At 43.9% G+C, this 25,914-nt stretch overlaps 1 long non-coding RNA gene and 1 other non-coding gene across 2 annotated transcripts in view; both read left to right on the top strand.

Moving 5' to 3' along the window:
• The window catches only part of LOC125154586 (uncharacterized), a 152,791-nt gene that overhangs the window by 13,287 nt on the left and 113,590 nt on the right, over positions 1-25,914 (top strand). The window lies entirely within an intron of this gene.
• Positions 16,225-16,334, top strand: LOC125154869 (U6 spliceosomal RNA). The gene has a single exon (XR_007147962.1). It is a non-coding gene; the product is annotated as a U6 spliceosomal RNA (small nuclear RNA).

Genomic DNA, 25,914 nt, shown 5'->3' with positions numbered 1-25,914 from the left:
TCCATTTTGTGCTCATTTCGCTTTAAAGAAAACCACTCCTGGGGCGCCTGGGTGGCGCAGTCGGTTGAGCGCCCGACTTCAGCCAGGTCACGATCTCGCGGTCCGGGAGTCCAAGCCCCACGTCGGGCTCTGGGCTGATGGCTCAGAGCCTGGAACCTGTTTCTGATTCTGTGTCTCCCTCTCTCTCTGCCCCTCCCCCGTTCATGCTCTGTCTCTCTCTGTCCCAAAAATAAATAAACGTTGAAAAAAAAAATTTAAAGAAAACCACTCCAGTTGGTATTTCTGATAATTTTTTTTTTTTATTAACTTAAGCATTGGCTTTCAACCAGGCCAGTATCTGATTTCTATCCTTCATGGACTATACTCTGTTACATATTTACTTACATATAAAAATGACTGTCCCGCAGCTTACAAAGGCAACATTTACAGTTATGTCATTTTCTGCCCAGAGATTTCGCTAGAAAGTATTCTATGGACATTCATGTTGACCGATTAAAAAAAAAACTCCTTTATTCTTTTAATACTTAAAAAAGTGCGTGCGTGCGTGCGTGCGTGCGTGTGTGTGTGTGTGTGACATTAGTGATGATATTTCTGGTGGGAAGGAAGTATTTAAAAGAAGGCCAGGTGGCTATAGCAGGTTCATATAACGCAGCTCTCCCCTTTGGGAAATGGTCCTTTGCATTTCTTCCTCAGATGGTCCTACAAAGGGGCTAAAGAGGCCTGGATTCTCTTTGACTAAAGTATTCTGGGGAAAATATGGTTAGGGATGAAGGATGAAGCCTTGCCTTTGGGTCTTTTAGTTCATACTCTTAATGAAAAGAATTCTGTCAAGAGAATCTGGATTAGGAGTTAGGGCATCATGTCACCGGCTGTTGAGTTTTGACAACGGGGCTTTAAGTGCCCACCCAGCTAGCTATGTGCAGCAGAGAGGAAGAAGCAAATAAAAATAAAATCGCAAGAGTGAGACGCCATCTCGGGTCTTCAGGGTGTCCTCAGTGGCTTTCCAGAATGCTGCCTTCCTCTTGTTTCTGACATCGTGCATGCTCCTGCTTCTGGGCTGCGCTCGCCTGTTGGTGTTCGGGCTTGTGGTGCCTTCCCTGTCTTGTCTCTCCAGTCCCGGGGAATCCACACGGATGAGTGCCTCATAAACAAAGCAGTGCCTCGTGGAATTTACCTCAGTGAACGGGGCACTAAGGAAGAACTGATTAACTCTGAGCCATGGACTGGAGCGGGACTGGGAGTTCATAGGATCACCCAGGCAGAGGAAGGACAGGTGGAAGAAGTGATCTCAGGCTGTGTAGAAAGTCGCTGCGTCCGCCCGAAGCCAGACTACGTCGTGAAGTATACACGTGTACAGTAAAACCTTGTTTTGCGAGCATAATTCGTTCCAGAAATGTGCTTGTGATCTAAAGCACTTGTATATTAAAGCGAATGTTCCCATAAGAAATAATGGAAGCTCAGATGATCTGTTCCATAACCCAAAAATATTCACATAAAAATGATTACAATACTGTAATACAATACAAAATAATAAAGAAAATACAAAATATCAAGAAAAATAAACGAATGAACCTGCACTTATCTTTGAAAAGCTTCGTGGCTGGTGTGAGGGAGACAAGAGGGAGAATTATGTCTGTCACTATCACTAACAGAATCACTATCTATTGGCTCAATGGAATCTTTGTCTGCATGGGGGCCATCGTATATGCTCTCACGGATGTTGATTACCGTACAGTATTAATAAACTCTTGTCATATACTGTGTTTAATGTAACTGGCAATCAGGCAGCAGAGGAAAGGGTCTCTGTCTGCGGGCAGCCTGATCTAGAATGAAGCAAAGCATTCTTAAGCTTCCTCTTGTCTGGAAAAGCAAAGGACTGTCCACAGGTGCTTGGAAGTCACAAAAAAATACGCTAATCCTAGTTGTGGGCACCTTCCAACGTTCTGAAACATCACTGATTTATGTCAACCACTGCGGCCTGAGGCCGAGCATCCGAGCATGGGAGATGATCACCCACAAATCCGCAGCAAGGGAGAAAGAGAGAGACAGAGAGCGAGAGAGAGAGAGACGAACCATTGTCTCAGTTGTGATAATGTGACGTTTGGCATCACGTACTACTTGTATTGCAAGACATCACTTGTTTATCAAATTAAAATTCGTTAGAAACCTTGTGGAACACTCGCAGAACAAGTTACTTGCAATCCAAGGTTTTACTGTACCTATAAAGCAGGTGGGATTTTTACAAACCAAGGTGGATGTGAACCTCTCACTTGCCCAGGAGCAAGACCCAGAGACAGAGAGAAGTCAAGACTGAAGGAGACAAATGCTTTGTAAGAATAATCGCTTTCGAGTTTTAGAATGCCAGACTAGGGAACTTAGAATTTACAAAACATATATGATATGTATGTTTCCCATGTATCACATATATCACACATGTGTTTCATGTATACTTACACGTACATGTATACAACTTGAAAACACACACGTACTACACACATAGAAATACACACATACATAGAAATAATACAGATTTACTTTTGAAAGGAGTGTGTTATTCGTATTACCTTGCCTAAAGATTTTTTACTCTACCGTAGAATCCCTGAAGACTGACCAGGCCAGGGCACCAGGGTGGCTCAGGTGGTTAGGTGTCTGACTCTCGATTTTGGCTCAGGTCATAATCTCGTGGTTCGTAAGTTCAAGCCCCACATTGGGCTCCATGCTGTTAGCAGAGAGCCTGCTTAGAGTTCTGTCTCTCTCCTTCTGCCCCTCCTTCACTCACGCCACAGGCTCTCTCTCTCTCAAAATAAATAAATAAAGTTAAAACAAAAAGACTGACCTGTTCTTCTCTTACCTCTCTCTCTCTCTCTCTCCCCCTCCCCCTTCCTTCCTTTTTAATCTTATCGTAGTCAATTTCCAACATACACAAAAGCAGAGGGAATAGTATAATACACTATTACATATATAATATATAGTAATATAATAATAATAGTATATAATATTATATAATATATATAGTATATAATAGTATAATAATATAAAGAGTTCCTTTAAATACCTGTTCTTCAGAATGTTTACAATAGAGTCCAATTTACAAAAACATTGGGAAGTTTGGAAAGACTCCTCTGTGTAAAGTGAAGAACAAATATATTTTATAAAAGTATTCTCAGAAGGTAGGTGCATATGATAAAACTATGGAGATCTTCTGACCTAATATAAATCAGTAAATCCAGTAGAGTAGCAACACCAGAAAGCCTCCTCCTCTTATAAATTTTTTATTCGGCCTTCATGAGCATCTAAATCTAAGGAGAAACACTGAAAATACTTGTTTAGACCAATGCGTTTGGGCAGTTTTCTACCACGTATGACATGTGATACAACTGACCAGTTATTTCCATGAAATGATCAGGTGGATGGATTTTGTTCCCCACAAAATTGCCTAATGGATTCACAGAACCAACTGTTTATTTTTATTTTTTTAAGTTTATTTATTTATTATGAGAGAGGTGGGGGGAGGGGCAGAGACAATCCCAGGCAGGCTCTGTGGCAGAACCAAGTTCGTGGCCTTTGCAAATAATGGCCAAGAGTGGACTTGACTCAGTTGGGGAGTTGAGTGTTCAAAGAAAAGTGTTGCTCCTGAGGGGTACTTGAGGGGGAGGAGAGGCAGGAGCTGAGGAAATAAAGATAGCTAGCAAGAAGGAGGAGGACAGATGGTTCAGGATGAAGTTTGCGAACCAGGTGAAGGTGTCATAAATCTGTTCTTTGTGGAAATGTCCCCACAGCAGGCTAAGATTCTGTAAATGGCGAGCCATGGTGAAACAGTCTTGGGTGTTATCCTCATGGAGCCATCTTGGGGGATTGCACAGAGCGTGGTTCTCACACTGTTGCAGATGAAATTCCCCTGAGAACTCTAAAAAAGCCCATGCCTGGGCTGCAAGTCCCTAGAGAGCTCTAAAAGCCCCCATGGCCAGGCTGCACTCCCAACAAATCAGAATCTCTGCAGGTAGAACCGGGACATCAGCATTTTTAAAAAATTCCCCAGGTGAGTCTAATGTACAGTCAAGTGAGAAGCAGAGGTGTAGAGTGACAGGGCATGAAAACACTTGGGTGCTGGCCTATCACTACCACTTCCAAGTTATGTGATCTTGGACAGATGACTAAACATCTCTGAGCTCGATTGCCCTGCTACAGCTTGAAGAGGTCGGACCAAATGGTCCCATCGGTCCATTTAAACGATGACCCCAGACTTCTTTGAGATGTAGGGTCTGTGTGCCCTCCCACTGAATCCGGACTCTGTGACTTCCTGACCAATAGAATACGGTGGAAGTGATACTGTGCCACTTTCTGGGTCTTGGTCTTAAGAAATTGACAGACCTAGGGGCACCTGGGTGGCTCAGTCGGTGAAGCGTCCGACTTCGGCTCAGGTCATGATCTCACGGTCCGTGAGTTCGAGTCCTGCGTCAGGCTCCGTGCTGACAGCTCAGAGCCTGGAGCCTGCTTCGGATTCTGTGTCTCCCTCTCTCTCTGACCCTCCCCCGTTCATGCTCTGTCTCTGTCTCAAAAATAAATAAATGTTTAAAAAATTAAAAAAAAAAAAAAGAAATTGACAGACCTACTTTGTACCTTTGGGGACAGTTCTTTTAGAACCCATCTACCACGCAGAGAGGAAGCTCAGATCACACAGAGAGGCCCCACATAGGTGTTCCAGGAGAGACACTCATCTGGGGTGACGGTGGGACTCTAGCATCAACTGCCAGACATGTGTGTAAAGATGCCTTCGGATGGTATGATCCCCAGCTGTTGAGTTACTCTCGCCTTTGAATTGTTTTAGCTGATGCCCCAGCTAGGCCTTGTGGACAGAGACAAGCTGTCCCCACTGTGTCCTGTCCAAATTCCTGGCCCACACTCTCCATGAGCATCATAATATGGGTGTTTCACCTTATAAACTATTGGGGTGCTTTGTTACGCAGCAATGATAACTAGGACAACTCTCAGCTTCACCAGTTAAGGAACAGTAGAGAATGACAGTATAACAGAGTATTTAAGGGGGTGGGCTCTGGAGGAGGACTGACTAGGTTCGAATCCTGGCTCTGTGAATGAGGGTAAATTACTTACCCTTTCGTGTCTATCTCCATTCCCTCATTAGCTAATAATAATACCTCCCTCATAGGCTCGTCGTGCGGATTAAATCGCTTAATATATTTAAAGAGCGAATCCCACGCAGGTGTCTGCGATGCGTATAATGCTGGCGATAAAGCACTCGGGTTGGCCTTGGTTTATCTGTTATCTGCAAGCTGTCGGAGCCGGGTGGAGTGGGGTAGGTGGGGCTGTTGCACAAACCGGGCATGACCTGTATCCGTCCCATGTTGCTAAGTACTTCCAGGGACCTACACTGTTCTTCCCTATTCAGCAGGTGTTCAAAGGCACCTTGGAATTGTGTATCATGTCTCTGGGCCTGTCACTGTCACGTTGCTCAGAAATTGGATTCTGCAGAGTGGAAACATGTGGCTTGTTGGCAAGGCAACTGGTTCAGAGCAGGGACATTTCCAGGCTGAGAGAGCTCGCCTCTGTCAATTGGGTTACAGACCTCATAAAAATCTGTTTGTTTGTGTTCTTTTCTGGACGCTCGGAGACATCAGGCCACCTCGAGCCGCGAGGGGAGAGTGCTCTCCACAAATGGGTGTCTCCAGCTGGACTCCTTTCTTTGTACGCCGTGGCTGTCCAACCAAGCCTCTGACCTTCGAAGTGTGGGGGTGCCAGGGCCTGGCGATGCCGGCATACGATCGCTCGATTCCGTGCTGGAGTGGCAAAGACCCGCAGCTCTGGGTGCTTCTGACTTTTCTATTTTTGCCTCAAGGTAGACGGAGAGATTCAGGAGAGGGTTTGCAGCTCCTGCACACGATCTCATCAATTTCCATTTAAAAACCAGAAGGGTAGCCTTCTCAAGTATCGAGTTTGGGGTGTGACAAATAGAAATTTATGGGACAAGGGTTAACTACTGAACTGTTAAAATCTGTCAGCAATGCCATCATGAGTGAAGTGAAAGACTATGAAAGTTGAAAAAAATGGACGTGCTTAGGGCGGCAGCGTGGGGTTCGGCGGCTGGTGGCAAATTCTTGGTTTAAATGCTGGCTCTGCCATTTGTGGCCCCTTGATCTTCAACGAGTTGGCCTTTTTGAGCTTCCACCTCTTTGTAAGAAAGACAAGGATAAGGACATCACACCAGAGCACCGTCGTGAGGGTCAGAAAGGGTCGAGTCTGTGCAAAGCGCTTTTATTTATTTATTTATTTATTTATTTATTTATTTATTTATTTAATGTTTATTTAGTTTTGGGGGTGGAGGGGCAGAGAGAGAGAGAGAGAGAGAGAGAGAGGGAGGGAGAGAAAGAATTCGAACCAGGATCCAGGCTCCGAGCTGTTCACACAGAGCCCAGTGCAGGGCTCCAACTCACAAACTGCGAGATCATGACCTGAGCCAAGTTGGATGCTTACCTGATTGAGCCACCCAGGGGCCCCAACTATGTGCTTTTTAAATCATAAAGCTTGACAGATGTCCCGCTATATAGAGTGGGTCGGGTGCCCTCGTAAAGGATCCTTAGGCCTGGTTGTCAAGGTCATATAATGTTCCTCCTTCCTTCCTTTACTCATTCACTCATTCATTCATTTATTCAACAAATTTATCAAGCACCTAGTGTGTGCCAGGCACCAGACAGTTGCGGGGGGATGTAATCAATGAACAAAACCACAAAAGGTCCCCGTCTCTCTGAGCTTAATGGTGGTGGGTAGAAACACAGATAGAATACATAAGTAAAATGTGGTACATTAAACAGTGATCGTAGAAATAGTGTTAAATAGAAAAATAACTCAGAAAAGGGGGCTGGGACCTATGGCATGGGGAGGCATTCCAGTTGTAAACACCAGGTCAAGGGAGGTCCCACTGGGAGGGGGAGGGACATTTGAATAAAGACTTGAAAGAGCTGAGGACAGAGAGCCTCAGCCTGGAAAAGCTTCCCAGGCAAAGCAGGCAGGACCTGGAAATGTCCTGAAGGTGTACCCGGTGAGTTTGAGAAACAGGAAGAAAGCAGGGTAGCTGGGGTGGGGAGAGGGTGGGGGTGGGTATGTTGGTTTCAGGGCCAGATCATCTTAGGGCCTCATTCTGACACCTTTGACTTTTTCTTCTGAATGGGATGGGAAGCCCACGGAAAGTTTGGAGCAGAGAAAGGATATGATCCTATTTAATTAAAAAAAATTTTTTTTTAATGTTTATTTTTTCTTAAGAGAGAGAGAGAGAGAGCGCATGAGTGGAGGAGGGACAGAGAGAGAGGGAGACAGGTGCCCCGGTCCTATTTAATTTTAAAAAATAAAATAAAATGAATTGAAAACAGCATTATTGAGATAAAAGTGACATAGAGTAAACTCCACATGTTTGAAGTGCACAATTTGATCATTAAAAAATGTTTGAATTATGGTAAAATACTCATAATAAAAGTTTCTCTTTTTTTTGCATATTTCATTCCCAGGTTTTTTTTTTGTTTTTTTTTTTGTTTGTTTGTTTTTTAATCTATGAAATTTGTTGTCCAATTGGTTTCCATACAACACCCAGTGCTCATCCCAAAAGGTGCCCTCCTCAATACCCATCACCCACCCTCTCCTCCCTCCCACCCCCCATCAACCCTCAGTTTGTTCTCAGTTTTTAACAGTCTCTTATGCTTTGGCTCTCTCCCACTCTAACCTCTTTTTTTTTTTTCCTTCCCCTCCCCCATGGGTTCCTGTTAAGTTTCTCAGGATCCACATAAGAGTGAAACCATATGGTATCTGTCTTTCTCTGTATGGCTTATTTCACTTAGCATCACACTCTCCAGTTCCATCCACGTTGCTACAAAAGGCCATATTTCATTTTTTCTCATTGCCACGTAGTATTCCATTGTGTATATAAACCACAATTTCTTTATCCATTCACCAGTTGATGGACATTTAGGCTCTTTCCATAATTTGGCTATTGTTGAGAGTGCTGCTATGAACATTGGGGTACAATTGCCCCTATGCATCAGTACTCCTGTATCCCTTGGATAAATTCCTAGCAGTGCTATTGCTGGGCCATAGGGTAGGTCTATTTTTAATTTTCTGAGGAACCTCCACACTGCTTTCCAGAGCGGCTGCACCAATTTGCATTCCCACCAACAGTGCAAGAGGGTTCCCATTTCTCCACATCCTCTCCAGCATCTATAGTCTCCTGATTTGTTCATTTTGGCCACTCTGACTGGCGTGAGGTGATACCTGAGTGTGGTTTTGATTTGTATTTCCCTGATGAGGAGCGACGCTGAACATCTTTTCATGTGCCTGTTGGCCATCCGGATGTCTTCTTTAGAGAAGTGTCTATTCATGTTTTCTGCCCATTTCTTCACTGGATTATTTGTTTTCCGGGTGTAGAGTTTAGTGAGCTCTTTATAGATTTTGGATACTAGCCCTTTGTCCGATATGTTATTTGCAAATATCTTTTCCCATTCCGTTGGTTGCCTTTTAGTTTTGTTGGTTGTTTCCTTTGCTGTGCAGAAGCTTTTTATCTTCATAAGGTCCCAGTAGTTCACTTTTGCTTTTAATTCCCTTGCCTTTGGGGATGTGTCGAGTAAGAGATTGCTCCGGCTGAGGTCAGAGAGGTCTTTTCCTGCTTTCTCCTCTAAGGTTTTGATGGTTTCCTGTCTCACATTCAGGTCCTTTATCCATTTTGAGTTTATTTTTGTGAATGGTGTGAGAAAGTGGTCTAGTTTCAACCTTCTGCATGTTGCTGTCCAGTTCTCCCAGCACCATTTGTTAAAGAGGCTGTCTTTTTTCCATTGGATGTTCTTTCCTGCTTTGTCAAAGATGAGTTGGCCACACGTTTGTGGGTCTAGTTCTGGGCTTTCTATTCTATTCCATTGGTCTATGTGTCTGTTTTTGTGCCAATACCATGCTGTCTTGATGATGACAGCTTTGTAGTAGAGGCTAAAGTCTGGGATTGTGATGCCTCCTGCTTTGGTCTTCTTCTTCAAAATTCCTTTGGCTATTCGGGGCCTTTTGTGGTTCCATATGAATTTTAGGATTGCTTGTTCTAGTTTTGAGAAGAATGCTGGTGCAATTTTGATTGGGATTGCATTGAATGTGTAGATAGCTTTGGGTAGTATTGACATTTTGACAATATTTATTTTTCCAATCCATGATCAGGGAATGTCTTTCCATTTCTTTAAATCTTCTTCAATTACCTTCATAAGCTTTCTATAGTTTTCAGCATACAGATCCTTTACATCTTTGGTTAGATTTATTCCTAGGTATTTTATGCTTCTTGGTGCAATTGTGAATGGGATCAGTTTCTTTATTTGTCTTTCTGTTGCTTCATTGTTAGTGTATAAGAATGCAACTGATTTCTGTACATTGATTTTGTATCCTGCAACTTTGCTGAATTCATGTATCAGTTCTAGCAGACTTTTGGTGGAGTCTATCGGATTTTCCATGTATAATATCATGTCATCTGCAAAAAGCGAAAGCTTGACTTCATCTTTGCCAATTTTGATGCCTTTGATTTCCTTTTGTTGTCTGATTGCTGATGCTAGACCTTCCAGCACTATGTTAAACAGCAGCGGTGAGAGTGGGCATCCTTGTCGTGTTCCTGATCTCAGGGAAAAAGCTCTCAGTTTTTCCCCGTTGAGGATGATGTTAGCTGTGGGCTTTTCATAAATGGCTTTTATGATCTTTAAGTATGTTCCTTCTATCCCGATAATAAAAGTTTCTATCTTAACCACTTTTACATGTAGAATTCATTAGTGTTGAGACCATTCATGTTGTACAACCAATATCATCCTGCCAAATAAGAACTCTATACCCATTAAATAAGGACTCTCCATTTGCCCCTCCCCTTACCTGCCCGCATCCACCATTCTGCTTTTTGATGCTGAACTTGACCACTCTAGGTATCTCCTACAGGTGGAATCATACATTGTCTTTTTGTGATTGTCTTGTTTCACTTTGCATAATGTCCTTAAGGTTCATTCATGTTGTAGCATGTGTCACAGTTTCCAGCTTTTAGATGAATAATATTCCATTATTTGGATATATTATATTTTATTTAGCCATTCATGTGTCAGTGGATACTTGCATTGCTCCCATGATTTAAGTGTTAGCAACAATGCTGCTATGAACATGGGTGTACAAATATCTCTTAGAGACCCTGCTTTCAATTCTTTTGGGTATAAACCCCGATGTGGAATTGCTGGATCAGATGATAATTTCATTTTTAATTTTTTTAAGAATCACTGCACTGTTTTCCATAGTAGCTCCAACATCTTACATTCCCACCAACAGTGCACACGTGTTCTCACTTCTCCACATCCTTAAACACACTTGCTATTTTCTACATTGTTTTAAACAGTAGCTATTCTAATGGGTATGAGGTAGTATCTCATTATGGTTTTGATTTGTGTTTCCCTAATGATGAGTGATGTTGGGCACCTTTTCATGTGCTTGCTGGCCATTTGTATACCTTTTTGGAAAAGATGTCTATTCAAGTCCTTTGCCCAATTTTAACCAGGTTATTTGTGTATGTATGTGTGTGTGTGTGTGTGTGTGTGTGTGTGTGTGTATGTATATACATATATATGTATATATATAATGTAAAATAAATAAAATTATATATATTTTATATATAATATATATAATTTTTTTGTAGTTGCATTGTAGAAGTTCTTTATATATTCTGGATATTAATCCTGTGTCAGATGTATGGATATTTCTCTAATTCTGTAGGTTGCATTTTCACTCTGTTGATTGGACTGGGTCTTTTAATGCACAGATATTTTTTACTTTTGATGAAGTCTCATTTATTTACTTTTACTTTTGTTGCCTGCGGCAATTTGATAACTTCTGGCATGTGTGTGCTTCTATAAATACATTTACATAGAGAAGTATATAAAATCTACATACATATTATCATATATAAAATTTTATATAATATATAATCTGTATATATTATACATGAATTATATATGATCTAGATTATAACTATATTATAATATAATATTATAATGTATTATAATCTATATATAATATAATATATAAATATATATCATATAACTTAGAAAATATAATACCTAAAATGTAATATTATTTTATGTATGATCTATAATATATATAATCTATTTTTTATATATGTATATGTATGTATATAGATAGATACAATCTGTGAAACCATCCCCCAAATCAAGGCAGTCAACACATCCTGTATGCCCCAAAATATCCTCATCCTTCTTTGTGATTTCTCCCTTTTGCTCCTCTTCTCCTTCCCTGTCACTTGTCCCTAAGTAGCCACTGATCTGCTTTCTGTCATTATAGATTTTTTTTCTAGAATTTTATATAAATGGAATCATACAATATGTACTCTTCTTTTGCCTGGTCTCTTTCCCACAGCATAATTATTTTAAGGTTCATCCATGTGGTGTCAATAGTTCATTCCTTTTTATTCTTGAGTATTATTCCATTGTATGGGCATACCATAATTTTTTTATCCAGTTTCTCTGGAGGTTTGGATCATTTCCAGTTGTTGGCTATTAAAAATGAAGCTGCTCTGGGACGCCTGGGTAGCTCCGTTGGTTGAGCATCTGACTCTTAATTTCTGCTCAGGTCATGATCCCAGGGACATGGGATTGAGCCCCAAGTCAGGCTCTGTACCAAGTATGAATTCTCTCTCTCTTTCCATCTGCCCCTCTCCCCCACTTTGCATATTCTCTTTCTTAAAAAAAAAAAGAAGCTGCTCTGAACATTCCTGTACAAGTCTCTGCGTGGGAATCCACTTTCCATTCTCTAGAGTAAATGACTAAGAGTGTAATGGTTAGATCATATGGTGGATATAGGTTTAACTTTTACAGGAATCGTCAAATGCTTTTCCAATGTGATTGTACCATTTTCCACTCCTGTTACCAGTTGGAGAGATCTGGTTGCTCCACATCCTTGCCAACATAATGGCATGATCGGTTATTTTAATTTTAGTTATTTCTAATAGCTGGGTAATAGTATTTTTTTTTAATTGATTTTTATTTTTTTTAATTTACATCCAAGTTAGTTAGCATATAGTGCAACAATGATTTCGGGAGTAGATTCCTTAGTGCCCCTTACCCATTTAGCCCGTCCCCCCTACCACACCCCCTCCAGTAACCCTCTGTTTGTTCTCCGTATTTATGAGTCTCTTCTGTTTTGTCCCCCTCCCTGTTTTTATATTATTTTTGTTTCCCTTCCCTTATGTTCATCTGTTTTGTCTCTTAAAGTCCTCATAGGAGTCAAGTCCTATGATTTTTGTCTTTCTCTGACTAATTTCACTTAGCATAATACCCTCCAGTTCCATCCACGTAGTTGCAAATGGCAAGATTTCCTTCTTTTTGATTGCCGGGCAATACTCCATGGCATATATGTACCACATCTTTATCCATTCATTCATCGATGGACATTTGGGCTCTTTCCATACTTTGGCTATTGTTGATAGTGCTGCTATAAACGTGAGGGTGCATGTGTCCCTTCGAAACAGCACACCTGTATCCCCTGAATAAATATCTAATAGTGCAATTGCTGGGCCGTAGGGTAGTTCTATTTTTAGTTTTTTGAGGAAACTCCATACTGCTTTTCAGAGTGGCTGCACCAGCTTGCATTCCCAGGGTAGTAGTATTTTATTGTGGTTGTAATTTGCATTATCTCACAACTATTCGTGTTGAGATGTATTTACTACCCAGATATCTTTTTTTGATCAAGTGTCTGTTCAAATCATTTGCCCAGTTTTTAAATTGGGTTGCTTATTTTCTTATTTTTGAACTTTGAGAGTTCTTTACATATTCTGGATTTAAGTCCATGGTCAGATACATGCTTTGCAAATATTCTCCTGATCTGTCGCTTGTTGTTTAAATTTTATTTCATTTTTGTCTTTTTTGAGAAAGAGAGAGAGTGAGTTGGGGAGAGGGGCAGAGGGAGAGAGAGAATCCCAATCAGGCTCCCCACTCGGCATGGAGCCTGATGCACGGCTTGATCGCAGGACCCTGGGATCACAACCCAAGCCAAAATGAAGAGTTGGACGCTCAACCAACTAACTCAGCTACCCGGGTGCCCCTTAACAATGTCTTCTGAAGGGTAGATCTTAATTTTGGCAAAATCCAATTTATTAGTTCTTTGACTGATCTGTTTTTTTAAGGTGTCATGTCACTTTGACTTTCAGAGGATCCCTCTGGCTGCCGTGTTGAGAACAGAGTGAGTGGGGTACAAAAGTGGAAGTGGGGAGACCAGTTAAGAGGCTAACAGGAAGATAGGCAAGGGACCGTGCTGGTTTAGATTGGGATGGTGGTAGTGATGGTGAGGAGAAGGGGGGAGGAATTGGGATATATCTTGTAGAATGAGCACATGGGTGGGGTTTTCTGATGGGTTGGATGTGAGATATGAGAGAGAGAGAGGAGTCTGAGGGCCTGGCAGGATGGCGTGGCTCTTACCTGAGACGGGAAGGCTATTGGCAGAGCAGGCGAGGGCAAAGACTGTGAGCTTGGTGTTCGCCATTAAATTTGAGGTGCCTCTTTGGCATCCCAAGGGGAGTAGGTACGTGGACATAGGAGTTTGAGCTCGGTGGGATTCAGCCTCTGGTCACGCCGGGCTCTGGGTCATCCCCTGACATTTCCCTTCTTCATTTATATCCTTTGCTGAACGTGTCACTCCTTTTTTTGGAGCTCATATACTAGCCGCGTAAGTTCTGACTCATGTAGACAGTTGTTCATGAATCAAGCTCAAGACCACGGCCTGGATGGATTCCCTTTCTATCCCCCAGCTACACCTAATCCTAGTTGTCCTTCACAAGCCGGTGAATGCGGGAACTGACAACAGAATAACTTGCCACGTATGCCTTTGTAATGGGTGGAAATTTTCGGACCTTGCCGACCTTTGGGAGGAAAAGCCAAGGCATGCCTCCAGCTCTCTCCCTCATTACTCTGACACCTGTCTCTCCAGGAGTTGGAATTATTCCCATTGGCAGATTTAAAGCTGGAAGCTGATGCTGGCTCAGTCTATCCTGCTCACTGAGGGGAGATTCTGGTCACATGACCAAAGGGAGAAGTAACAACATTCTGCTGGGTCCTGAAGGTGACCTTCCTCACTGCCAAGCCGCTCCCCTGGAACGCTGCTGTTCATCAGGAGTGGACTTGCACCCATTCCCAACTACCTGGAGGTTTTTTTTGAGATGCTTCTGAGTCTCTTTTTTAAGAAAAAAAAAAAAGGTTCATCTTTAAGGAATCCAATCACTAGCATTAGTATATTATTGAGGCCAATACACGCGTCCTTGGTCCCTTGGGCCAGTGGAACAGGGCATCTGCGAGCGGTCCCCACATACCACGTGGTGTCTCCAGGGGGCGCTTGTGCTGAGTTTAGGATTTCAAATGTTGTAGATGCAGGGATCCCAGATTTCATACTAGGATCCCCCCCCAAATGCCAATTCATTTGAGGAGATTTTGTATCTTCTAATTTTGTTTCCCTCCAGATTTCTACCTGTTGTACTAAAACCAAAATAACTCAAAGAAAAGTGCTTTTTTATACACTTGCCTCGCTCCCGCTGCCCCCATTTTCATTATTCTTTATTCTGTCTGGGCCTTGTGTACTTGCGATGTTTATTTACATTGCTGTAATCATATTGAATCGGTACAATTTTATATTATCAGTATTCTTTTTTTTTTTTTTTAGTTTATTTATTTATTTTGAGAGAGAAAGAGCACACATGAGCGGGGGAGGGCAGAGACAGAGGGAGCTACAGAATCCGAAGCAGGTTCCAGGCTCTGAGCTGTCAGCACAGAGCCCAATGCAGGGCTTGAACCCATAAATTGCGAGATCATGACCCGAGCCGAGGTTGGATGCTTAATCAACTGAGCCACCCAGGCGCTCCCCTTTATTTTTTATTTTTTTAATGTTTATTTATTTTGAGAGAGAGAGAGAGACAGAGAGACAGAGAGACAGAGAGACAGAGAGACAGTATTATTCTTAATAATCAAGTCCTGGCTGTGTGCTACACCCCACGCTAAGAGTTTCACAGCCATGTAAGAGCTTCGTTTAAAGTTTATCATCACTCTGTAGTATTTGCATCATCCTTCCTTCATGGATGAGGAAACCGAGGCTCAGAGCAGAGGCTCATACCCATCCTTTAACATCGAAAGACCATGGGATTTGGGAGCGGTTGTTCGAAAGCCACCGATTGTGCGATTTGGGGCGAACCACGTATTTTTTCTGATTCTTACTTAGTAATTCCTACCTACCTCCTGAGACTGCTCAGGACTCAAAGAAGTGATGTATCTGAGGGTAGTTGATAAACGGTGATTTTTATTGTAATTAAAAACAATAATTACAACCCTTCCTTAAGAATTCTGTTGTTGCATTTAGATCATCTTTTATTTACTGACTTTGGTTGTCAGAGTGATGTTGCCATGAATATCTCCTCTACCTTTATTTTTTATATTCTTCATAAATCCCTTAGGAGAAAGGGATATATTATGGAGTTTTAAGACGGTTCCTGGTATGGATTACCAAGAGATGATACCAGATCATATGGCAACCAACGGTGCGTGAGGGGACTAGTTTCACCGCCATGTTGTAATACCAAATAATTTCTTTTATTTTTTATTTTTTTATTTTTTAATTTATTTTTCAATATATGAAATTTATGGTCAAATTGGGTTCCATACAACACCCAGTGCTCATCCCAACTGGTGCCCTCCTCAATACCCATCAGCCACCCTCCCCTCCCTCCCACCCCCCATCAGCCCTCAGTTTGTTCTCAGTTTTTAAGAGTCTCTTATGCTTAATACCAAATGATTTCTAAGGTCCCTCGAAGGTAGTGGCTGTAAGATGCTACAGCATTATTTGGGTGGACATTTGCTCGACTATAAGCGAAGTTGCACATTTCCCCACATGCTTGTTTACTCATAGCATCTCTGTTTTCATGAATCATCTTCTTCAGTTCTTTGCCAGTTTACATATTAGGGATTTAAGTTTTTGGTGTCAAGATACATAAACTCTTTACATAACAGAGAAATGAACCCTTTCCGTATTTGCTGTGAATCTTTTCTCCAGATGATACTTTCCCTTCGGTTTTAGTTCTAGCCTTGCCAAATGGTTATTTACTTTCAAAATGTACAAGCTGCCCATCCTTTGTAGTCTCTTCCAAGTTAACTTATAAAGTTATCATCCCTTGTGCTGGCGTGTTAGCAGCACACATGCTAAGATTGGAAGGATACGGAGAAGATTAGCCTGGCTCCTCGTGCCGGGATGGCCCCCACATTTGTAAGGTGCTCCACATTTTTTATGGTGTAAGAAATATATCTCAGTGAAGTGGTTGCAAGAAAAAAAAAAACCCTAGAACTTATCTGGCCTCTAAAGATCTGAAGCAATACAGTAAAACAAGTTCCTTTTTAGAGGGGAGGGTTTTATTTAAGTTTTCTTATTCATATTCACTGTGATATGTGACTATAATTTTCTTTTTGTGTGTTTTACCTTTATCGGGCTTTCGGGAGAAGATCATGCTTGCCTAATGGACATAAAGGTATTCTTATCTCCTTTCGTACTCGGGATGTTTTATACAACATCGGAATTATCTGCCTCTTAAAAGTGTGAAAATTGTTCTTGTGGAAACGCTGGGACCAAGTACATTTTTTAGGTTGTTATCAGATAATTTCCCCAATTTCTTCCTTGGTTATTATTCTGTTTAGATTTATACTTCTTGAGTTATTTTTAGTAATCTATATGTTTGTAGAAATTATTCATTTCATTGAAGATTTCCACTTATTAGCCTACAACATCCTCGTTGGATTTGGAGGAAAAACATCTATTTTCTCCATTTTTGTTCCATCTCCTTCCTCATTTCTAATTAAAAATGTTCCCTTAATTATATTTGTCAGAAGTTTGTTTATTTTCAGAGTCTTATCAAGAAAACAGCATTTAAACTACTTTATCATTCTCCTGCTTTATGTTTTACAATTTATTTATTTTAGCTTTATCTTCCCTCACTGCTTCTTTTAAAATTATGTTTCCCCTTAACTTTTAAATGGAAGGCTTTGTTAATACCAACTTGGATAATCCCGGCCTGAATAGGATTCTGAAGACTGAAATGAGTTAGGGGGAGAGAACGTGATGCATTAGCATATGTTTATCAAGCGGCCACCAGCCAGGGCTACTGAGGGTTCACCAGCCAGTTCAATAGAGGGAAATCCATTTGGGAAGTTGGAAGTCGTTGTGAGGTGTTGGGTGCCTGGTGGGAACCGTAAGCACAGGTCTGACGAGGAGCCACAGAAGGCAGAGATGGGGAGGAGGAGGGGGCAAGGAAGGCTCTCCTCCCTCCAGCCTCCTGCCAGTGCCTCTCTTTGGCAGAAATTAACCAGAAGCCGCTGGGCAAAGGAGCCTGGGAGGTGTAACTGGCGGAATTGGGGCTGAACGGGGAAGGACAGCCAATGGACCTGGGAACAGACAGTGATCAGCACCGACACCTGCCCTTCAGCGTGGTGTGGTCAGAAGACTTTGTGATGCTGGAGACATGGCATCGCTGGCACCAGGATGCTATAGACTCTTTGTTAAGTCCTGCTGGGCTGTAACTTCTACAGCCTTCCTCCTTCTCGCTGTCTCTTTTCTTGCTTTTCCATCGCCAAGCCCATTTGAAATAGGGAGGTCAAGTTTCTGTGCTGGCTCTTTCCTCAGTTAATCCCCGCCCCCCTTCCCGCCCAACGCCCGCTTTGGCCATCTTACCACAGCCTGGATGGAACCCGGACCTGCGTACAGAGGTGCCCATCCCCCCAGCTGTACTTCTGGCTTCTTTGTTCAGCTCCAGACCTGGATTTCTAGCTGCCTAATGGGCACCCTGGATGCCACAGAGACCTTGTAAATGGAATTTATGACGTTCTCTTCTCCCCAGATCTCTTCTGTCCCCTGCATTCCTTTGTCAGTCGATAGGATCTCCTCCACCCCTGCATCAGAGAGGAACAGCTTGGAGTAGCTTTTAGTCCTTCCTTCTCCCTCACATCCCGTACAGGCTTCTGCCCATCTGCTCAGTTCTGTGCCCCAAGACTGCTGTTTCTTTCCTCCTTCCACACTGCAGCCCCACCAGCTCTGGCCTCATTATTGTCCTCTGGCTTCTAATGGCCCTTCTCCCTTGTCTAGTCTCCCTTTGTTCTAGTACGTTCTGCACACTGATGCCAGAATGATAGTTTTGGAGCTACAAGCTGATCATGTCACCCAAGGCCATAAACTTCCAAAGCACCTCCAAGTAGACAGGATTCGCCCAAGTGTCTTCGCTGTGGGAACAGCTCCTGTCTCCTTTTCCCACCGCTGTCATTTGCCACTTTGGGTCCAATCATGCCAATCTACTTTTCTCTCCCCAGAGAGTGCCAGGGCGTTTCATAGTCCTGGGTCTATGCCCATGCTTCTTTCTGATTCTGGAAGGCAGCTGTTCTCAAAGTGGGTGTCCAGACCAGCATCAGCATCACCTTGGAATTTACTAGAAATGCAGATTCTTGGGGCGCCTGGATGGCTCAGTCGGTTGGGCATCCAGCTTCGGCTCAGGTCATGATCTCTTGGTTTGTGTGTTCGAGCCCCACGTTGGGCTCTGTGCTGGCAGCTCAGAGCCTGGAGCCTGCTTCTGTGTCCCCCTCTCTCTCTCTCTGCCCCTCCCTGCTCATGCTGTGTCTCTCTCTGTCTCTCAAAAATAATAAATAAATATTAAAAAAAAAAAAAAAGAAATGCAGATTCTCATATCTCACCCAGACCTACTGAATCAGAAACTCTGGAGGGGAGGCTTGGGAATCTGGATTTTAACAGCTCCTCCCACCCCTGGGTGATTTAGATGCAAGGTAAGGTCGAGAATCACTCAACTTCCCCCTTGCACCTGGTATCCTACTCAGTTGCAGATGCTGGCTTGGCTTGGCCTCTCCTGTTACCTCTGAGGTCACCACTCCTTCTATCTTCCTTCCTTCCTTCCTTCCTTCCTTCCTTCCTTCCTTCCTTCCTTCCCCGTCTTTCTTCAGTTCTTGCAGGAACTTGACCAGTTCCTTTCCCAGAGCTGTTAAACCCAGCCTATTTATTAAAAAAACCGTGAGTTTCTCAAAGGTAAGACATTCTTTTACCTTCCCAGGTCCTAGAATGCTCAACACACACACACACACACACACACACACACATGAATAAATACGATATGCAATTCAAAATTATTTACCAAACACTTGGATAATGTTTACAGCCAGGCATTGTCCTGAGCTCTATGATCATTTAAAACCCTTTCATCCTCGTTAAAACAAGTAAGCATTGGAAGCTGTTCTAGTGACCACTTTCCGGATGAAGGATTCGAGGCGCAGGGAAGTGAAAGGAACTCAAAGTCACGCAGCCAGTGAGCGGTCGGGCTGTGGTTGGAGTGTGGGCATTCTGGCTGCAGATTCTGGTTCTTGATCTCTCTTCCGCACCCCTCCTTAGCAGTACTGGCTGTGTTCAGAGGCTGTGCAGAGACGAGGCCTCTGGCGGCCAAGCATACTGCCCCGCACTCTAGAAGTTCTTTATTGGACTGTGTGGGGCTCCTTCTTCAGCTAAAGCTGGCTGTGTGCAGGTTAGCTTCCCAGCGGGCCCCTAAGTTCCGCTCGGAAATTTTCCTCCTTATCGGGGGAGACGCCCTGGGCTGAGGGTCTGGAAGAGTTTGTTTTGAGGGCCAGTTACCCCCCACTGGACCAAGAGGCCTGAGGATCAGGCTAAAGTCATAGTTTTTATTTTTTATTGCTTTTTTTTTTTTTAAGTTTGTTTATTTTGAGTGAGAGAGCATGCCGGGGAGGGGCAGGGGGAGAGAGAGAATCCCAAGCAGGCTCCGCGGTGTCAGCACAGAGCCCAACCTGGGGCTCGATCCCACAGCCCGGGAGATCATGATCTGAGCTGACGTCAAGAGTCGGACGCATAACCGACGGAGCCACCCAGGTGCCCCGAACGTTGTAGTTTTTCACCTTGACTAGGTCAGACCACTTCCTGAGGCATTTGGAGGCATTTAAGAAGATAATGCAAGACAGTATTCTCCTCAGGACAGCATCGGCCCTGCCCAGAGAACGGTTGGCTTAACCAGAGATTTAGATGTCGGTTCTCGTTCTGAAGCATCCCTCCACTCCCGTTAGGTTCCTTGACGCGCTGGATTACTGGAGTCCTCCAGATGGAAAGCCCCCTGTCAGTACCCGGTACTTAAGACATCTGTACCCGCTGTTTAGCGCTGCACCGTTTAGCGTGAAGGTGCTGGGGTGGGGGCTACCATTGGTTTGCGGGAATCCCCTCCAAGAATCGGAGAGAAGCGCTAAGGCACAGGCACGTGAAGGATCAGGACGGGGTGTGATTTTATCTATTAGCATACAGTAATTAGCGTGGGTTCAAGTGCCAAGCTGAGCGATCCCAACAATTAGAGAACAGGACAGCGTGTCGTAAGACGCAGACTCCGTGTTGTGAATAGCAAACCCAAGATGAGCCGGGGAAAGTTGCATAAATGGAGGCTGGGGTGGGGAGGGGTTTTGAGGAGGGAGTGGGATTCACTCTGAGTCGTGCTGCAAGATGATAAGAAAACACTGAATAACTTTAATTGGGAGGTTTATTGTGTGCTATGTAATCTTCTGAGTGCTTTTCATGAACTCGTCTGAATTTCACAAGGGCCTTAGGAGGTAGGTCTTATATATTTTAAAGTTTATTTATTTATTTTGAGAGACAGAGAGAGAGAGAGAGAGAGAGAGCGCATGTGCAGGGGAGGGGCAGAGAGAGAGACAGAGAGAGAGAATCCCAAGCAGGCTCCGCGCTGTCAGCACAGAACCTGACTCAGGGCTCGAACTCATGAACTGCGAGATCATAACCTGAACCGAAAACAGGAGCCTGACGCTTAATTGTCTGAGCCACCCAAGCTTCCTGAGGTAGATCTTAACAGCCTCGTTTTACAGATGAAGACACTGAGGCAGGAAGGCGTTGAGTAAGTTTTCACAGTGACACAGCTGAGTGTAAAGGAACTTGATTCGAACTCACGGTCTGCCTTCAGCCCTTGTGCTTAACCATTGGACTCTGTAAGTCAAGTTTTCTCTTTCTTCTGAGATGCTCGAGAGCCCAACACTTGGGTTGGGTGAGGTGGGGTCGGGACCAACCAGTGGGCAGCAGAGTATGAGGCCAAGGGCGATCTGAGAGATGAGACCAAGGTGGTACAGGTCACCCAATGGCAGGCAGATAGCCCAGCCGTGTACCCATAGCTGGCGGGAGCCAGGCATTAGCCGCAGGTGAGGAACAAGAAGCGAGTAACTCCAGGGTGGGGTGTCTTCGCATCCCGCTAGGAGTCCAGTGTCCCCCACTTCACGACTGGTCTCAACAACCTTCCTTCTCAGACTCCCCTTGGCCCCCATCAATCATACTCTCTGAGCAAGACTCCGATTCTGGAAAAGCCCAACTTTCTCTAAGGCTGCAGATGAGCAGCCAAACTCTGGAAGCAAAAGTTACCCATCAAGACCAATGGGGTTTAACGAAACTTCATCCTTGCTGCGATTTTTTGCAGCAGCAAAAATTCATGGTTTCTGGTTGCGGTGGCATTTTTAGCACAGCCTCTCCCTCCTACTACGGGTCTAGCACCGTTATCTCTTGTCTGGATTTCTGAGTCAGCCTCCTTCCTGGGCACCTTTTTTATCCCTCTACAAACCAGTTTTCAAGACTCAGCCCCCAGAATGACAGGATTCAGGGAGACTCAGGTAATGTCACTTTCTGCTTGTCTCTCAGCCCCTGCTTGTCTCCCAACACGCTTGGAATGAAATTCGCAAGGTTCCTCATGACCTGGCTTCTCCCTGCCTCTCTGCCCTCAGCTCCAGCCACATCCTCCTTGCTCCCCCTGCTTCCCCAACTGGGGGCTCCCTTCCTTGATGCTCTGGCAATCAGTCCCTCCTCGTTCCCTCTGCCTGGGGTTCCCTTCCCCAGCTATCTCCATGAAGGACTTTTTCTCATCATTCCAGCACCACCTGGCCTTCTCCCCTACCCTGGGTAACGCTACACTGTTTTCTTTCTTTCTTTTGTTTTTATTTTTTTGATCGCATTTTTTTCCTCCTTCAAAATACCTATCATCAGTTTAAACCTGGTTTGTTTATCTATCATGGAAGAGACTGTTATATGCCTACTTACTCTCTTCTTTACCAATAGAACCCTGTTTTCTTTTCTTTTTTTTTTTAAGTTTATGTATTGAGAGAGAATGGTGGGGGGGGGGGAGCAGAGAGAGAGAAAGGGAGAGAGGGAGAGAGAGAATCCCAAGCAGGCTCTGCACTGTCAGTGCTGAGCCAGACATGGGGCTTGATCTCACAAACTGTGAGATCGTGACCTGAGCCAAAGTCAAGAGTCAGACACTCCACCGACTGAGCCACCTGGGGCGCCCTGAACCCTGTTTACTTGGTGGCAAAAATATGTCCAGCTGGGATTATATTTCCCTAGCAGCCTCCCTTGAAGGGAGGAGTAGCCAATAAATTGTAAGTAGTACCTGTGGACTAGTTTCAGGGAAAGCGCTCTAACCGGGCCTGGCTCAGTTGGGAGACACCTCCTCTTGCATTTCCTCTTTTCTCTTTCTTCCTGCTGGAGTGAGGGTGCAACTAATGGAGCCCTGGCAGCCATTTTGGAATACGAGGTGCTCTGGAAGGTGGAGGCCAGGTGCTAAGGATGATGGATCAGAAAGATAGGAGGCGTTTGGGTCCCCGATGACATTATAGAGCCGCCCTGTGAGTCTTGGAGTGCAAACCTCCAGACTTATTTTATTTGAGAGCAACTACACGTATAATTTGCTTCAGTTGATATCATTTGGGTTTTCTGCTATCCTCGACAAAACCTATTCCCAACAGATAAACTGACTTACAATCTTTCTTCCTTGGCTGGAATGTAACCTCCTTGCGTCCAAGGACTTTGTATTTACTATTCGTCTTTGCTACTAAATCCCTTTACCTATAATATCGTCTGGCACAGTTGCTCAACATTGTAGGTGCTCAATAAACATTTATGGAATGAGAAGTGTGTGGTAACGGGGCGGGGAGGCTGATGATATCTCCCGAGGTGTGATCCACGGGGTAAGGATCAGTCAGGGCAGACTAGGTTACGCTGAAGTAATAGCACCAAAACGTCAGTGATCTAACACAACAGAAGCTGATTCTTGCTCGGTTACGAGCATCTGTAAGTCTGAGCACGTTCCCAGGTAGCTGTTCTCTGTGTTCGCCGTTCTTGGCTGCTTTGGCCTTGTAGCATCTTTCTTTACTCAAGTTCACCAGGCTTCAGAGCCCACCGTGGCAGAAGAAGGGTACGTGGAGACTCGTGAGCCAGCTCTTACATGCTTCTGCCTGGAAGTAATACACACCATTTTTGTTTATATGCCATTGGCCCACGTCAGCCATGACCAACTTGAAGAGGGTGGGAAAGGGAAGAAATGGAGATATGGACGAGCACTGGTAGTGTCCACGATAGGCTCTCTGAAGCCTCTGAAACTTCTGGGGAGGGAGTGGGTAAGAGTCCCGAGCACGCTCAGGAGGGAAAGAAATGGTAAATAAATCCAACTGAGGACACCAATTCAAGTTGGGGGGAAGGAAGCCGTATGCATATTGACCCTTCCTCGAGTTTCTCTTTGAAGCGTGAGGATGACAACTTCTCAACCACATGGGCCAGCCATGTGGCTGTGGCTTAGCCAGGATTGTCGAGAGCACAGGCCCTTCTGTATGAACCTTGGACCTCATTTTTGGGGGCATCAGACTATATTCTGCTTTCTCACTTTGTCCCGCTACCCGGGCCCGCTACTTAGGCAACACATTTTAAAGCCTAAACCTTTGTATCATCTTTGCTCACCTTCAAACTTAACAGCCCTGTGTCCCCTCACTTCAGGATTTTGAATTAAGCCATAAACTAATTCAAGCTAAGATGTGATAGTTTGATAAAATAACTCACCTCGCATATTTGCATTTTAATGGAGGCTCTCAGTGCCTTAAAAGCAGAAGGGTTGTAATTTCAGGCACCCTGGTAAGCAGGTTGGGGAAATATTTTTCTCCAGAGGAGCCTTTTAGTGCCCCTTAAATCTTATCACACTGCTCCGCAGACAGAACAGGACTGACTCCCTCGGCTGATTTCTGTCACGTTCCAAGCCAGCTACCTCCTGGGAAGAGGGCAAAATGATAACAACATAGGCCCTATTTTATTAAGTATATTGGCAAGAGAAGAAAGGCAATGTATTCAGAGGAAATGGACTCAGGTGTGCAGAGAAAAACAAATAAACTACCCCGCTACTCTGTCCCCTGATAAAACATCCGTTGGTGTTCATGGCGGAATTATGCAGTTTTTCCATAAAAGACAACTTGGGCTTTTTGTGCAGTGGTGGAAACAGCTAGGTTTCTTCCCCACTGTTTGACATTTTCCATGCTTGTTGCTAAATCTTTGACAGAAGCATTAGCTGGGCTGAAGAATAATAGTGTTGTAAGAAAGCTGATAATGGCCTAGAAAAAAAAAGTATGTATAATACATACCTTGACATTGAATCGCTGAATACTTTAATAAGTAATGCACACAAACGGAGGCCTTTTGTGTTGACATAAAATGTAAGCTCTACCTTTCTTCTCATTGAGAGGCATAAAGAACGGGCGAGGAAAATAGATGGAAGAAATTCAAATATTTTCCTTGGGGGACTTTGATGTGCCAATGTGTTATATACCAAGAGGTTCTTTTTAATTTCCTTAAGTGTTACAGAGAGAATGAGAACCAGAGAGAGAGGAGATAGAGTGTGTGTTGCATTTCTTGATGTTTTCCAGAAACCAGTTCCAGATGTGAGAATCTCCTGGTAGCATGGCTTTCAGAAGCCAGGGGGACTCGATAAGCTTGCTCGTAGTGACCACCACCAGAGTCAAAGGGACCCAGAGCCTTTGACCAAGAGCCAGGGCGGGGGCCAGAGGGAGTTCATATGACCTGAAATGGTCATATGACCTCTCGGGTGGTGCCCCTGGGCAGGACACAGGATCACAGACAGAGCCTTCAAGGTGGGGAGTGCGAATTAAAAGTAGTTGAATGTGTGAAGAAGGCTTCGGTGACCCCTGTAAGTTTTTGACTTAGATCTTTGGGGGAAAAAAAAATCTTATCCATTTCCCTTGTAAAGACAACCCTACTAGAATGTCAAATGATAAACTTGAAACCTCTTTATTTCTTTCTCTTATTTTCAAACCTCCTCCGGGAAAGCTGTTAATGCCTGTACTCCCTTCCTCCTGTCTTCTGCATATCCTTGGAGCAGCTATTGAAATACTTCTTCCTTGGGGCTATTTCTCCAGTCTATGGCACGAGACTCTGACCCCCAGTATGCCTACTTGCCTCCTGCAGATTATACTTAACCTTGACCAGAAATTGATTCAGTTAGGGTGTATTTTTGGCTGCAGGTACTGGAAATCAAGGCTCACGGTGGTTTTAACAATACAGATACTTACTTGTGTCTCCTAATAAGAGGTCTGCTGTTCGTTCTGTGGTTGGAGCAATGACTCTCTAATGCCGTTAAGATCTTAGGCTCTTTCTCGTCATCTCTGGTTATGGGCATTTGGGCCTTGCACTTAACACATCACGGTCAGCATGCTGTAGTCCTTTACATTCAAGAAGGGAAGCATGGGTCTGGGTGACAAAAAAGGATCCTCCCTTTATCAAGGAGGGAAAAAACTACTTCCCAGAAGCCCATCAACAGGCTGGCTTGCCAATCTCAGCGTCCAGTGCTAGATCACAGGCTATCCCTAGCTGCAAGAAAGACTGCCAAAGTTAGCGTCTTGCCAAGGGAAATAGAATTGTCCGCAATTAACTTGGACTCGTGATGATTCATTGCCTGGAATTCGATAGGTCCTGCTGGCAAGAATAACACTGAGGGTG

This window comes from Prionailurus viverrinus, chromosome E3 (assembly GCF_022837055.1).
Source record: "Prionailurus viverrinus isolate Anna chromosome E3, UM_Priviv_1.0, whole genome shotgun sequence".
Taxonomy (NCBI): domain Eukaryota; kingdom Metazoa; phylum Chordata; class Mammalia; order Carnivora; family Felidae; genus Prionailurus; species Prionailurus viverrinus.
Note: the sequence above shows the minus strand (reverse complement) of the source record. Positions and strands in the feature narration are given on the sequence as shown.